General features: G+C 35.3%; 1 pseudogene; it reads right to left on the bottom strand.

The window, feature by feature from the left end:
* Positions 1-7024: 7024 nt before the first annotated feature.
* On the bottom strand, positions 7025-7227 carry LOC127201809 (small nuclear ribonucleoprotein G-like; annotated as a pseudogene).
* Between the last annotated feature and the right edge of the window lie 279 nt (positions 7228-7506).

Here is a 7506-nt window from a genome sequence, read left to right on the forward strand (position 1 = left end):
TGCTTGTGTAAGGGAATCATCTTCCCTTAGACAGTTGCTTTTTCTAGGTGCTAAAGTTTGAGCATGAACTACAACTTATACATTCACCCATCTGATGTTTGTTTGTCCTCAGGTGGTGGCATTCATTTGAAAACCTTATGCAAAACTTTAGATGATAGGTTTGAGCATCTTCCAGTATAACTATGGTCACTTGCTTTCTCTCTCTTGCTTCCTGCCCTGTGGTTAATGTGAATTCAATTGCCCATTATGTTTTTCCCCCTCATGATAGACTGGGATTTATGACATTGTTAGCCAAATAAGTATCCTATATGTTGCTTCTGTTTTTTAATCCTCACATTTAAGTCCAAGTTTTAAGGTTTAAAACTTATCCAGAACTATTAAGAATAAATTTAGAGTAAGAAAATGGCAGATACTAACAATTGGGTTACATATCTTGGCCCCTGGGGATGAAATTTGACTAAGATTAAGATGGAATTAACACCAAGTGAAGGCCAAAGAGGAACCATTTGTTTATGAAGTACATCCACATGTGCTTTTTTATATCTTGCCAATGAAATCAACCATTACAGTATTTCTGTGTTTAAGGGAAGACTTTACTAAATGTAACAAAGATTTTTGCTTCTTTTTCCTGTTTCTGGGACAAGAGTACTCTGACAAAAGCACTGAAGAAAGAAATGGTATATATTAGCTCTCAACTCAGGGAACAATCCATCATAGTCACAGTCAGGAAACATAAAGAGACAAAGGTGTACACTCAGCATCCTCTTCCTGTTCATGTGCTCCAGGGCCTGATCCATGAAATGGTCCCATATGTAATTAAGATGAATATAAAGACATTAATATATTCAATATAGCCCTTCCACCAGCATGTAAAGGCCCATGTCTTAGGCTTTTACAAATTCTCTCAAAATGACTATTAATAAGTACTACATCAAGTTCTCACAGATGACCAAAACTAAAAATGTGAAAATATGGAATTTCTAAAAATAGTCTTGTATTACAAGTTTTATAGCTCCAAATTTAATATAGTTTTTTAACAAACAACATGTTTTGAAATTGCTTATGAATAATTTATCTCTTTAATTTAGCAATTAATTATAAGACTAGATAAGATTATATATTATCATTCCCAATTTTGAAAGTTATTTTATCTTGCTATGAGATATTTTAAGTGGAATCATGTATGTATTAATAACTGCTTTTGATACTTGTTATGTTCTGTTGCATAAACATGTCCTTCTCTTGTCTTCAATTGCTCTTGTAAATCATCAGAATTCCCTAAATATTTTTATAAAGTAAATATTATAGTACGGTGAAAGATTTTTATAATACCTACTCTAGACTCAGTGTCTCAGTTGCTCTTTCTGTAATAGTCTTCTGTCCCAAAGGTTCGGTTGTCATCTTCTGGGTACAATGACTAAGTTATAACCTGTGAGCAGAGTACACTTTTGTAGCATAGGAATATATACTGGGATTGAAGACAGTGATAAAATATAAACAATTAGGACAACATAGTTACAGACATTTGAACTAACTCATTTTTTTTCTGGCACAAAGTGAAAAATTGTTGATTGGATATCACGCAATTTATTTATTCACCAAAGAGCATTTTAAGGGATTCTATACTTTAGAGATTTGTCATTATTTTTACGTTTTATTGTTTATGTGTATGGTGTCAGTCTCTGTGTGAATATGCCCTCACGGAGGCCTAACAGAGGATTAGATTTCTAGGAGATAGGATGATGGGTGGTGAGTCACATGATGTGGTCTCTAGCAACCTAATTCTGGTGCTCTGCGAGAGCCACAAGTGCTCTTCAGTGCTAACCTGTTTCTTCAGCTCCCGTTTTGAAAAATTGAATAAAGCTTTTTATAAACATTTGTTTGCAAGATTTTTGTGGGACTAAACTTCCAAGTACTTTGGGAATACATTAAAGAAGATGGTTTAAAGATTGCATAGTAATGGAGCGGTTAGCATTGGATAGAATTCGGAGAACCACCCTGCAGTGACGCTGCAATGCTTGTTCTACTCTCACTAGCCCTGTTTCCCACATCCTTGACGCCATTTGTTGTCAGGGTTCTGAATTTGGGCCATTCTAGTAGGTGTATATGTAGGCAGCAGATGTTGTCTTAATTTGCATGTCTGATTACACACAAAATGGGCATTTCTCCAAGTTTTGACATCATTATGTCTCATTTAGTGAAATATTTGTTAAAAAAATATTCTTGTATAATTTTAATTAAATTGTCTATTTCATTTTTGTTGTGTTTTACAAATTGCTTGCATATTTTGCAAAGACATTCATTTAGATATAAAAATGCCCTTTTCAAATGTTTTCTAGAAATCAAGGCTGTCCTTTTTACAGTGCTCATTCAATAGAAAAGAAAAACATAGTAAAATTTAACAAGTCTGTTAACAGTTTTTGTCATGGATAAAATCTTTGTTATATCTAGAAATGTATCATCTGCCAAGGCCATGCAGTAATTTTTTATATCTTCTATCAATTTTAAAGTTTTGAACTCTAGAGGTAGGTCAATGATCCATTTTGAGTTAATGGTTAAAATAGAGTGAGGACTTCAGGTTCATTTAAAGCCATATGAATACAGTTATTTTTATCACTATTGAGATTATTGTTATTTTGCCATTAATAGCCTTTGGTTAAGTGATAAAGTTCATTGGATATATATATGTGGGTAGATATCAGGACTCTGTCTTCTGTTTTGTTATTATTTTGAGTATTCATTAATCACTGTTACACTGCTGACTACTGTAGTTTTACATTCAGTCATGAAGTGAGGTAGGTTTAGTCTTCCAGCTTTGTCACATTATCATATTTTGTTGGCTAGTGTGATTCTTTTCCTGATCTTAAAACCCTTTATAACTACTTTGTTAATATCAGAAAAAATAACCTATTGATATTTTGATTGGGTTGAATAGAAATATATATTGTTAGAAGGAACAAACACCCGAGCAGTATTGGGTCTTCATAGCCACAAGTATTGGATAGTTCTCTGTTTTGTATTTATTTCCACTATCAGAACATTTCCTAATACAGATTTTGTACGTATTTGAAATTTCTATCTAAACATACTCTGCTTTCATTATCACTTGGCTAAGATCCAAAATAAGAATACAAAAACTACACTTTAAATGCTTTGCTACTTAACAAGTTCTGCTAATATTTTCCAAAGACAAACTGCACAAGTATTTAATATAGTGTCTCCATTGTTGTTCCAGCATCAAGTCAATCTATCTCAAGAAAACAGAAAATACAAAGGACACACTTTGAAGAACCAATGAAGATTAGTGGAAGACATACTGCACTGGATTATATAATGACTATAATCTTTTAAGTTATACAAAAGTATCCTAATATTTCTAGATAGAAATATTGAGATCAATTCATTCGATTTTATCAAAACATATCATTGGTTTGATTGGCAGAAGGCAGAATTTTTATTAAACATGACCTAGTAAAAAAAGACCTCAGATTAGAAGGTAAAGTTCCATATGACACCTATAGTTACTAACAGTTACAAAAAGAATAGGATTAGCACAAGCTCCAATTAATTAATTGTCAAGTTATCAAATGTAATTTTATTTTGTTTAGTTCCAAGATGTTGCCCAGACAATAACTGATACAGAGTGCACCCTTGAAACAAAGAAAGAGTACCCAACAAAATCTTTTATCTCAATGGTAACTTATACCTTGCCATTTCAGTCAAAGAAAGAAAAGAGCAAGCAACAGATAACATTCAAGTTTTTCACGAAAGCTAATTGTGGAGCACTCTCTCCCCCTGGCACAAGCAGTATCTGATTACCTTTGTGAGATAACAAAAGCAAGACTTCATATACCAGATCTCTTGGAAGCCCGATTATGAGCATCATTTTGGGCATGAAGCACTCAAGGGAGGAATTCTCTGGCATCATGACCACATGTGGACACAATAACATAAGTGGGTAAAGTCCAAAAGAAATTTTTTTATTATACAAAATAACATTTTGCATTGCAATATTGTGTGGCTTTCAAAAAAACAATTGTATTATTTGAAAAATAACAGAGCTGCATTCCTCTGGTTTCAATGGGAAATATTTGCTTCAACATTCTTTCATTGTGAAGACTCTTATTGTTTCCTCATAGTTAGGACACTGACGAATACCAAAAGAGAAATGACTTTGTCACTCCAAGAACCCTCAATGTGACACTGTGTTTATTGGAGTCTCTTTATAACAGAAAAATAGAAACAGTCTGTCAGATAGAGAGAGTATCCAGAATCATCCTTGCTGAGTGATAAGCATAGTCTCCACTTTAGTGGAACAAATAGTCTCACATTAGAAGATGAAATAAACAAAACAAATAAAATATTAAGATTATTTGAAAGAATTATAAGTTATGATGGAAATAAAATTATGTAGGTTGAACAATGAGAATGTCTGTAGGTATGTTCATTTTCTCCATTTGACTGACAAATATTACAAAAATGAACAACAAAAAGCAGCCTGTATTTTCCAACTCTCTTTTCCTGGAATCTTAAGTCTGGGTATTAGTTAATTGGTTTCTGGTAAAGGTCTCAAAAGGGTGGAATGAAGAAGTCACCTGAAATTACTCTCGGTTTGCAGAATCTGCTTTCAAAGCACTCACTTGATGAGGTCAGGGGCTGCCAGAACAATTGATGTGGGACTATTTTCCAGTCTAATGGCTATGAGCCTCAGTTATATTTGCAACAAGCATGCTTTTATGATGACATTTCTATACTATCATATCTATAAGTCTTATCTGAAGTCAAAGGGAAGGTATCATGTGCTTCATTGTTCATCATCGTGCACTTTTAATGCCAGAGAGAATATGTGCAGAACCTTAAGCTGTGTGATCGTGGAAGACTAACCTGAAAAGTCATGTTTTAACTGAAACTTGAGGTTTAAGGACCATTAATGGTATGATAATTGAAGAAAAATATTTCAATGGAAAAAGATTTGTGTAGAAATAATTTACAGTGTTGAAGTGTTAAAGACTAAGGTTAAGATGAGGTTGGGCATACACAAGTTCTATGATAGTCTTATGGGGTATGGAGACATTACATTTTAGGAACCCATAGAGCTACATTATATAAATCATAAATATTAGTTCCAAGTTCATTGGTAAGAATCAGAATAGTTTAAGCAGTAAGTTGTCATGAATAGATACATTTTTTTCTGGGGTAGGGGCTGGGATCATTCCATTTTACACTTCCAAGTCACAATTCATGATTGAGAGAAGTCGATGTAGGAATTCAAGGCAGGAGCTTGAAGCAGAAATCACAGAAGAATACTGCTTACTCACTTGTACTCTGTCAGCTCTTACACAACCCAGGCCCACCTGTCCAGATATGGTACTACCCAAAACAGGATGGGTTCTGCCACTAGGTACATTTCTTTAAAAATAATTAAAATTTTTTTCAGATTAGTTTTCATAATTTCTTTTATAGGTAGTAGTTAAAACTTATCACCAAAGAAAAAAGACTACAGAAACTCTAACTTTGAGTTCATTGAGCAAAACAATTCATTATAGAATTTAGATTGTAGCTATCCTGGGTTTTTATTTTTCTCTGTGAAATTGGTGCTTTCTCTTTCAAGGTCTATAAAGAATTGTGCTGTGATTTTGATGGGAATTGCATTGAATCTGGAGATTGCTTTTGGTAAGATGGCCATTTTTACTATGTTAATCCTACTGGTCCATGAGCATGGGTGATCTTTCTATCTTCTAATATCTTCTTCAGCCTCTATCTTCAGAGACTTAAGGGTCTTGTCATGTAAGTCTTTCACTTGCTTGGTTAGAGTTACCCCAATATATTTTATATTATTTTTGGCTATTGTGAAGGGTGTTGTTTCCTCAGACACAGCTATACTACTTCTAGGCATATACCCAAAAGACACTCCACCATAACCATATCACAGGGACACTTGCTCAACTATGTTTATATCAGCTTTATTCATAATAGCCAGAAACTGGAAACAACCTAGATATCCATCAACTGAAGAATCAATAAAGAAACTGACATACTCCTGCATAATGGAATACTACTTAGTTATTAAAAGCAAGGACAGGATGAAATTTGCAGGCAAATGAATGGCACTAGAAAAGGTCATCCTGAGTGAGGTACCAGACCTAAAATAACATGCATGGCATGTGCTCTCTTATAAATAGATATTATCCATAACCACGCTACAATCCATAGATCCAAAGAGGCCAAGCAGGGCCCAAATGAGGAGGCATGAATCTCACTCAGAAGAGGAAGACATGTGAAGTAGATGAAGCTGGGGGGTGAGTGGACAGACAAGAGCCTAGCATGACTGTCTTCTGAAAGGCTTTGTCCAGCAGCTGATGGAAACAGATACAAGGACCCACAGCCAAACAATAGGCTGAGCTCAGGGAGTTCTGTGGTAAAGAGGGAGGAATACTAGAGAGAGCCTGAGGGGTCAAGGATACCAAAGAAGACATACAGAGTAAACTAACTTGGGCCCATGGGGACTCACAACGACTGACCCACCAACTAAAGAACATGTGTAGGCTGGACCTATGCCTCCTATGCATATGTAACAAATGTGCAGCTTAGTCATCTTGTGGGTCCCCTCACAATGTGAGTATGACCTGTCTCTAACTCTGTTGCCTGCCTCGTATGCCTTTTCCCTAGCTGGGCTGCCTTGTCTGGCCTCAGTGGGAGAGGATTCGCTTAGTCCTCCTGAGACTTAAGGTGCCAAGGTAGGTTGGTACACCTTGGAGTCCTCCTCTTCTCTGAGAAGAAGGAGAGAGGGCAGCAGTGGGGGTGTGAAAGGGGGACTAAAAGGAGGAGAGGGACGGGTGATCAGGCTGTAAAGAGATTAAGTAGATATATAGATAAATAGATAATAAATACAAAAATACCTAACAACAACAAAAGTTTATTTAGCAAGAAGTTTCATATTGAAATATATATGCCTGGATTCCACACCATAGACAAACAGGCCCTTTGGGAAGCTATGTGGAGTCCTTTTCTGAACAGCCATTGCTTAGATGCTTCCCAAGGCTTCTAACATGATGATGCTCTTTCCATGGATGACCACCATTTTGAGTTGCTCTATTGCCCACTAGCTGTGATCTCCACGCACTCATCAGTCACAAAAGTCATAAAAGGATCAAAGCTCCTCAGTATTCTTTGTATATTTCTGCCATCATTTAATTTCAATGAGAATTTCTTGTCCACGGGGTCACAAGGTCACATGGCTTCCTTTTTAATTGCCTTGAAAAATGTATTTTATCACCTATTCTATCATCTAACTGAGACAAAGAAGAAAAAAAAATGGGAGAACCCTCTGCCTTCAGCACTTTTGCTTTAGATATTCTATGTATAAGAAAACATATTAATGTTTTCCACACAACATAGACTAGACTCTATATCCCATTAGTAGGACAAGGCATACGTAATGGGTTTAATGAACATATTTATACTTCCCATGAACAACACTTATTTTTTTCTTGTAGTACTGTTGTT

The sequence above is a fragment of the Acomys russatus genome, chromosome 17 (genome assembly GCF_903995435.1).
Source record: "Acomys russatus chromosome 17, mAcoRus1.1, whole genome shotgun sequence".
NCBI lineage: Eukaryota > Metazoa > Chordata > Mammalia > Rodentia > Muridae > Acomys > Acomys russatus.